Consider the following 8,485-nt stretch of genomic DNA (forward strand, 5'->3'; position numbering starts at 1 on the left):
AGATCCCAGGCAGCAGCAAGGAGGGGTTTGGCTGCCCAGACACCATCAGGCTGCTTCACAGTGCAGAGCTGGACCGGCACACAAGGAATGGAAACTCCCTTCCTTGCTGTTGATCTATCTGCAAGAAAGTGAGTTTTTTAAGGGAAGGGTGGAGCTGGCTCGAGATGGATCTTGGTTGCTGGAGTCAGGACACACACATAAGACTGGGTATTTTGTTCCTTCATTGATATGCCAGTCCTGAGGACCCCCAGTGAACGTGAAGAGGGTATTGTGTGCTCCTCTCTCCAGAGCATGGCTGGAAAAGTCCTGGAACAAGGAGAAATGAGACATCTCACCCACCAACTGAAGGCTCCCCACCCTCCTGAACTCCTCCCTGGGTCATTTCCCAAAGCGGGAGGGCAAGGAGAAAGAGAGTGGATCTCCTCTTTGGACTGGAAGGGTAAATTTCAGTCTGGATTTTAGGAATTGTGTTGGCACAGTGCAGTGGAAGCTCTGCTTTCTGTACAGGGCCAGAGCTCAATATTAACACCTTTCATAGCCTCAGAGCAAGGCTGCACCATTTCCTTCCACATCAGACTATAAAAGACACAAGTTCAAACTCAAACTCTCAATTTTTTTGCCCTTTTTACCAGGCAGACCTCAGTTTGCCAGAGGTTGTAACCTGGGTAGCCTTTAATCTCATCTCCAGCTAGTGCACCTTTGGGTGCAGTGCACCTCCCTGCCAGAGCAGAGGGTTGCTGGAGCTCTCGTGCAGAAAATGCTTTTCTTTTTCCTGAGCCCTGTCCTTGCAAATGGAGGTGCTGTTTTGGCTGATGTGCAGCCAGCCTAGAGAAGTTCAGGCCAAGTGCTTTGAGTCTGACAAAGTTAAAGGCAAATTAAATCAGAGCCTTGTAGCTCGAAGTGTCAGGCTACATCCATTACTAGTTCCATCTACCATAAAAACTGCTGGAAATTTGTAAGAAAGCTTTTTTCGTTCCTTTTTTTTTTTTTTTTTTTTTTTTGCTTGGGGTTTTTTTCCCTTTTCTTTTGGAGACTCTCGCCTACTCTGCAGTCTCTGGTTAAAATCAAAGCAATCGTACTCTCAACCTCATTTCCCACATGTACCCTGCAAGCATCCCAAACAGGCAATGCACAGCCAGCTTCTGACAAGCTGAGGGCAGGAGGAAGCAGGGACAGAGGGAGACGAAGCAAGGCCCTGGTTCCAGAACACTTCTCCAGGCTGATGGGAAACTGGTACCTGATTTTGGTTTCATCTTTGCAGCCATCGTCTTGGGAGATGCTGTGCAGCTGCTTCAAGTCTGGAAAACAAAAGGTCTTTATTTTCCATCTTTATTATTATTATTATTATTATTATTATTATTATTATTATTTTATTTAATTTGCAGATTCAGACATTGGCTATTAATGGGAAATTCCTGCATGGAAGGAGCAGCAATTGAAGGCTGCTGAAAGACTGAGTGCATTACTCTGTTCATGCCTCTCAGATGGCCCCTCTGCATCGCTCTCTGTGCTGGAGTTACCTTCTCTTCCTGGCTCTTTTTCCATCCCTCCCTTTACATTTGGAAGGCAGTGTGTGTTGCCTCTGATTTTCTGCAATTTTATCAAAGAAAGATTGTGAATAAACAGAGCAATCTGGAGAAAAAACAGACTCAGATTAGCTTCAGCTTGCTTTTGCCTGGCCATTTCCCACCAGTGCTCTCCTCACCCACCGCCTGCGGATGTCATTTCTCCCACTGGAGAAGCAGCAAAGTTGATGGTCTGGTGCTTTTCTGTGCTTTTGGCAGATGGTTCGCTCATTTCTCTGGGAGCAGGTCCTAGCACAGGGTGAGAGAAAAAGGAAGATTTCTGAAAATGTCAAGCTTGGGGTAAAGAGGAGAGGCTGATCCCAGATGTGCTCCGAGGATAATCAGGGATCATTAATTGCTCATCCCACTTGGGAGTGTCTCCAACTTCCCCAGGTACCTCCACCCTCCCATCTCAGGTCCATCCCCCAAGAGGCACCAAGGCATGGGAGGGGCAGGAGGAGCCCCCACGACCCCCAGGCCAGGGACAGCATTGTCTTCTCAAAGGTACAACCACTGCCACATTTCCCCACTCTGCTTGGCACCCCCTCAGGGAAACACTCCTGGACCTACTGCAATGGGACCCAGCTCCCTCTGAGATGTTCCCACCTCCTCTGCTACGGATCAGCCTGGGCTTTCCATCTGGGACTGCTGCAGGAGGTGCCATGGACAGGGGTCCCTGATCCATGGTGCATGGCCAGACTCCCCAGGAAGTCACATACCCCACATTTCTTCCAAAACAGCTCTGCCATGTCATGGGGACGCAGCACTTGGCCCCAGTGCAGGGAAGGCGCTGGCAGGCTGCCACAACCCTGTCCAAAACCACAGACGTTTGGCCTCAGAGTGCTGGAGCATGAGCAATCTCCCAAGAAGAGCAAAAAGTCAAGACACTGATTTGCAGATACTGTTATGAATCAAAGCCCAGAGCTCTGCTCATTGTAATAACTGACATAATCGAGGTCATTATTTATACAGTATCTGCCTGAACATTTGACACTGTGAAAATACTTGCAGTTCCTGAAAGACTGGCAAATTCTAGCACAAGTGTTTATTCACGCCAGAATCTAATCCAGAAACTCACTTTTCTTTCTCAGAGCATGTTTCATCTGTTGAGACCACGGACAGTGATGAGCAGGCTTCACCCAGCTGAGCCACACTGGGGGTGCCTGCCCAGTGGAGGTACCTGCATGGGTGAGGGGGAAGAAAGAGGATGCCTCTCAAATGTCCCAATTGCCTCAAAGCTCCCTGATCCAGGGGAACAGCCTCTAGAGAGCCCAATTATTTTCCCTGTTTGTAGGATGAATCCACCCCCTGTAAGGAGAAGGAGAGGTGCTCCTGCAGGTCACAGCCAAAATCCCAGTGGGCAGCTGAATCCCATCACCCCCAGACCGATGTAGCCAGCAGTGATTTAGTGCAGGGAAGATCCTCAAGGAAATAAATAAAGAGAAGGAGATGGCCCAAAGGTGAGGAAGGATGAGCTGCAGAGCCCAGAGCAGGGGGACCCGACATCCCTACCAGAGCCCTGCACTTTGGATAAATATTTGAAGTCCCTGTAAACAAAGATCTCACTCGGGAATGAGGAGAAGCACTTTCACTTCTCCCCCAGCGGTCTGGGAAAGGCGAGCACGCTGGCCAGCAGCCAGGCAGGGGAGTGCCCCATGGGACTTGCACAGGCAAGGGATGGAGGTGACATTGGGCAGGGGTCACCAGCAAACCCAGCTCTGACTCTCCTGTGGGTCACCCGTGGGCCTGGGGTGGTCTTGGGGTGATGGGACCCTCCCGGGTCTCCTCTTCCATCATGGGAGCGCACCCCAGCTCCTGATGCATCATCACCTTCAGCCTCAGACAGAAGGCACTGAATGAAAAACGTGCCCAGTGTGGAGCAGAGCACAGGGTTTCAGCTCCATGTCCCTGTGAGCCTCCACACCCCAGTGAGAACAGCCCCATTTTCCTTCCCCTCCTGCACCCCCTGTGCCTTTGGCCCCTTCCCACCGCAGGGAGTTTCCATTGCTCCTCTCAAACCGCAGCCCCATGCTCAGGAACCTGAAACCTGTATTTGCTGGAGAGAAGAAAATCAGATTGTAGGAAATGCAGCACATGAAAAGCGACAGGGGGAGAAGAGGGGGAAAAAGCAAAGCCATTTTTTATTGCTCACAGAATCTGTCCATTTTCCATGGCTGTCACATCCCCCTTCCACAACCAAGACACAACGGAAAATATGTTTGATTTTTTTTTCCTGGCAGGTACTTGATTTCTGTTGGTTTTTTTTTTTTTTTAAAGGCACCATCTCTTCTCCCCAGCACCACACAACTCCTCCAAGAGCCCAAGGCTGGGTGAGAGCTGGGTTCTGTAGAAGGGAAGGTGAGCTGCTTGTTTCTTGAGGGAGATGGCAGGACCCGGAGGGTAGAGAAGAAACTCCCAGCCAGAACTACTGTTTCTGCCTTGTTTTCCTCTACCTTCCCCTCTTTAAAGAGATCAATTAATTGATAATTAATAATTACTATTGAATTAATTATATTGCTTAATTGATTTTTAAGGATTAGTAATTAATTTTATCTCATTCTGTCTATCCAGTGGGAGCATCTGAGGTGTCAGCATTATGACACCCAGTCCCAGCATGGCTCAGGAGTGGGGCAGAGCTCTCAGGAGGCTAGAACTCCTGCAAACCTTCAGCCACGTAAAAAAAAGAGAGAGCAAAAGATGTGCTTGCTACAGGGCTTGATGCTCTCCCTGGCGAGGACCAAGAGCATCCCCAGCCAGGGCCACTGCTAGGCTGCCTGGCCACACAGAGCTCCAAGCCATGGCCACAAGCACAGACTGGACCTGCACCCAGAGAGGAGACAGACTTGTCCTGCCAAAGACCCAAATTAGAACAGACAAGCATCGGAAAATGGCCTTTGAGGAGCCAGGGTGGAGACAGCAATACTGGATATCAGCCAAGCAGGAGGGGCCAGGAAGGGGGAGGCAGCAGGACCCCAGGTTCAAGGCTGGAGCAGCCCCACCAGCACCTGCCTGTGGTGAGGAGCCTGATAAAAGCACAGAGGGCATGGGTGCATCCAGCAATGGGCAGGATCAACACCCAGGAAAGAGTAAGTCTGGAAAAGGGTGAAATAGGGGAATTGTTGAGACATAAGGCACAAGGTTAGAGAGGGCTGAAGGTGTCCTGGGCAGAGCAGTAAAGGCAAAGAACTCTGTCACTGTCCCTGTGGGGGTTTGCAATACACAGAGCACCTGCAGTGGCACAGCCCCTGATGACCCCGACAAGGCCACTTCTCCAGGGTCCCCCTTTCCAAGTGACCCAGGAAGAGGTGGCAGAACAGAACCCGTCCAATGAGACCGCACTAGGAAAGGTGAGGGTGCCCTGGCCTGCAGTGCCACCAGGATGGATTTGGGGATTGTTCCAAACTCAAAAATTTCAGCTGCTATTTTTAAAGAAAAACTTAATATTCTTCATTGAAAGCAGCGGGATTTCTATTGATTTAAGCCAAACCTCACACGTGGGATAGCTGGCACGGCCAGTCTCCCTACTGATGCTCAGAAACAAGCATAAGGAGGAAGAACAAGGTAAAAGCAAAATAACAGATTTTAAGTGCGGGGTCACCTTGTTTTGCTCTATTCCATTTGCTTTCCATTCCACAATCTTCTGGGAGCTGGCGAGCTCGGACCTGCCCCCATCCTTGCATACGAGCATAGAGGTGATGATGTTTCAGCCTCTGAGTTGAGCAAAGGGAAGGACAGAGCTGCCCAGTTTTTTCGGGAAGACCGCGTGCGACGGGGCAGAGTCGGCAGGCAGAGCGGAGCATTGCCAGAGCAGCGAGAGAGGCGCTCATCTGCCGTGCAGCTGCGGGGAAGTGCCGTGTCCGCGCACCTCATGCTTGGAAACACCGGCCAGGAAAGCTGGGGGGGGCTGGGGCCATTTGAACCCTGCTCATGTCCTACAGCATGGAACCCTACACAGGCACAAGGATGGTGCTGGTTCTTGGGCTGCCTCAGCCGAGCTCCACGCTGGCAGTGCCTGCGTGAGCCGAACTCTCCGCTCCCGGGGTGAACCCCTCTGCCCACGCCGTGCCAGCCCCTCTCCATCCTGCCCCAGCCTCTCCGGGAATGACAGCGGTGCTGTGCAAACGAGGAAGCGAAAGCTTTACTGTGCTTTTCCATGCTGCGCGGACGGCCGGGGCTGTGCGGAGCCGAGGCGAGGCCAGTGCCAAGATCCAGCGCTGCCAGTCCCGCCCGCCGGCCAGATGAGCCGGTTTCGAGTTTCAACCGCAAGCCACGCGAAGGAAGGAACAAAACCGAGGGGCAGTGAGACCATGACCTGAGTTCAACTTTGGGGGCCGGTGTGTCTCCAGTCCTGCATCCCCCCCTTCGACCCTCCCCATCCCGCGGCGGACGCTCGGCCCTGAGAGGAGGAGGTGGTGCAGGAGGGTCTGTGGACTCCGTGGTGGTGATGCCGCCAACGCAAAACCCTCCCCATCCCCCTCCCACAGGCGCGCTGGGCTGATGGCCCAGGAAATGCTTTCATTTTAAACAGAGCAAGGCCCTCTCTGAGGCAGCTCCTCCCCAGCTCCCACACTGCAGAAAGGCTTCGATCGATTTAATCTTCCAATAAAACCTCCTGCAATTCTTTTAGGTTTTTTCTCCGTTTCCTTTCCCGTTTGAGCAAATAGAATCAGATCCGTATCTCGCCAGCAAGACACGGTCTCCCTTCCACCCCCGTAGCTTTGCTTGTGATCTGGAGGTTACCAGCAGCAAAGGGATTCAGGGAAACAGCACTGGTCCCTTCCTTTGCCCTTGCCAGTTACCTGGGGCTGCTCTAGCACTGGGGAGCAGAAGGAAATACCTGACATTCCTTCTCCATGCTCTCATTTCTCAGGCAGACCCCGCACAGGCCAGCTCGCGGTGCTCCCGTTAGATTCTGCAGGGAGATTTTCCACACACGCCACGGACTCCGCCTGTTCCCCTCGCCGAGCCAGGCAGGCGGCTCTGCCCGAGGTGACCTCGCAGGCACGGCCCGGCTTTGGGAGCTGGCAGAATGGACCGAGGGGGATGCAGGGGACGCGAGAATGTCCTGCTGCTGTGCTGGAGGGAGAGGGTTTAAAGTCTTTATTTATATTTTCCCCTCTGCTGCTGCTGGCCAGCAGCTGTGCACAGCTCCTCCAGCATCTGGAGTCTCTTGGCCACCGGCTGGGGCTCTTGGAGGACGTGTGCGCTCGTGCACACGCTGAACTGCGGCACGCCGGGTGAAGGGAGGAATGCGGCTCTGGCCGGAGCCGAGCGGAGGCTGCGCCGCCCGTGCGCACACAGCGCCGGCCCAGCAGCAGCTTCAGCTCCACCTCTCTTTCTCCTGCCTGGCAGATCCTGCCAGGAGTTGCCTTCGACAAGGGGAAGGGTGCCAAGGTCTGCTGGGGGTTTGGTGCAGTCCCCGGGCCGGGTGTGGGGCTGAGGCAGGTGAGCCAATGGGGCCAAGCCCAAATTTCCATCTCCGGCCCCATTGCTCCACTCATGGTTCCCAGATGTGGGAGGCAGTGGCCAGCATGAGGAGTGTTCCTGCAGTAAGGTTTGGGAGAAGCCCAAATCCCAGGGAAAAGCATAGTGGGGAGAGTGGCTGCTGCTGGCAGGGTGTTTGGAGGTGGAAAATTTCCGATTGCATGTACCAAGCACCTGGGAAAATAGGGAAAATCCTCTAGGCTTTTGTAACAGCCATCATGAGAGCTGGAAGACAGCTGGGTGCTGAAGTCTGGGACCCTTCTACCCTTCCAGCTACAGCACCAGCCACGCCCACCTTCGGTGCATGTGCACGGGGGGAGGTGTTTCATGGCCCATGGGTTGCTCAGCTGTAAACAGCAAAATAAATTGTTACCCCAGGTTTTAGAGGGATGTCACACCACCTGAGCCACACTGCCCTTCCCTGCCCCACAGGGCCCTTGGCTGCTCTGCCCCTGCCAGGGGATGTGGTGCAGCTGCCCGTAGGCACTGGAGCAGGGCAGGAGCGAGTGGGAAACCGCAGCTCCCTCCCAGTGCTGGCGCTGACCGAGCAAACCCTGGCTGTGCTCGCCTTGGCTGGGGCCGCAGCCTATTTTTGGAAGCTCTTGAGACTTCCAGGGACGGAACCACCTTTTTTTCCCCTTCATTCACAGACCAGGTCATTTTGATTTGTTATGTGTTTGTGCGTGGGTTTTTTATTGTTGTTATAGTTTGTTATGTCCTGCCTTTTATTCATGGCATCAAAGAAGCAGAACTGAAACGCAGCGGAAGCAGAGGGGAAGCTTTGGACTCGCCTATTTGGGGGAGCAAAAGCAGGCAGGCTGCAAACACAGTGGGGACATGAGTGTCTCTGCCACGAAATGTCTGTTCTTTGTATCCTGCTGGTGGCACTTGCCAGATGCAGGGATGCAGAGGGAAGGAGAGGAGCCAGCAGGTTTCCACCTGGGCCACAGCCTGGTTCCAGGCTGCCTGGTGGGAATGCTGGGGAACCTGCAGCTCTCCAAGAAACTGGGCTCGAGGCTGAGCGCTCAAAAAAGGACTAGTCTGACTAGGGACATTAGACTACTGACTCCCTTTGCCACCAGCTCTAAAGTTGCCCAGATCTGAATTTTTCTTGCTGGGATGCTGCCTTCTCCCTGCTCCAGGTGCTACCCAGGTCCCATTTCTTGGGAGCTCCTGATTCTGCAGCAATCTCCCCAAAACACAAGGGCAGCTGTTCTTCCCGGAAGGCAGCAAAGGACCCAGAAAGAGCCAGGCCACAAGAGACCCAACTTTGAGTAGAATTTGACCCTCTCTCTATGGGGTGGATCAGACCTTGACCTCTCTGGCGACAGCAATGAAGGGCAGAGAGGGCCACTTGTGACCCACTGCAGATAGTGACACTAATTTGGATGTCTCAGGAGAGCTAAACCCTTGGCCTGCCTCAGAGGACAGATAAT

The 8,485-nt window shown here is 53.2% G+C and overlaps 1 long non-coding RNA gene across 1 annotated transcript; it reads right to left on the reverse strand.

Moving 5' to 3' along the window:
* Positions 1-1,412: 1,412 nt before the first annotated feature.
* On the reverse strand, positions 1,413-6,615 carry LOC125334897. The gene is made up of 3 exons (XR_007207276.1): positions 6,403-6,615; positions 1,710-1,814; positions 1,413-1,590 (listed from the first exon to the last, which is right to left on the reverse strand). It is a non-coding gene; the product is annotated as an uncharacterized LOC125334897 (long non-coding RNA).
* Between the last annotated feature and the right edge of the window lie 1,870 nt (positions 6,616-8,485).

This window comes from Corvus hawaiiensis, chromosome 17 (assembly GCF_020740725.1).
Source record: "Corvus hawaiiensis isolate bCorHaw1 chromosome 17, bCorHaw1.pri.cur, whole genome shotgun sequence".
NCBI classification, from domain to species: Eukaryota; Metazoa; Chordata; class Aves; order Passeriformes; family Corvidae; genus Corvus; species Corvus hawaiiensis.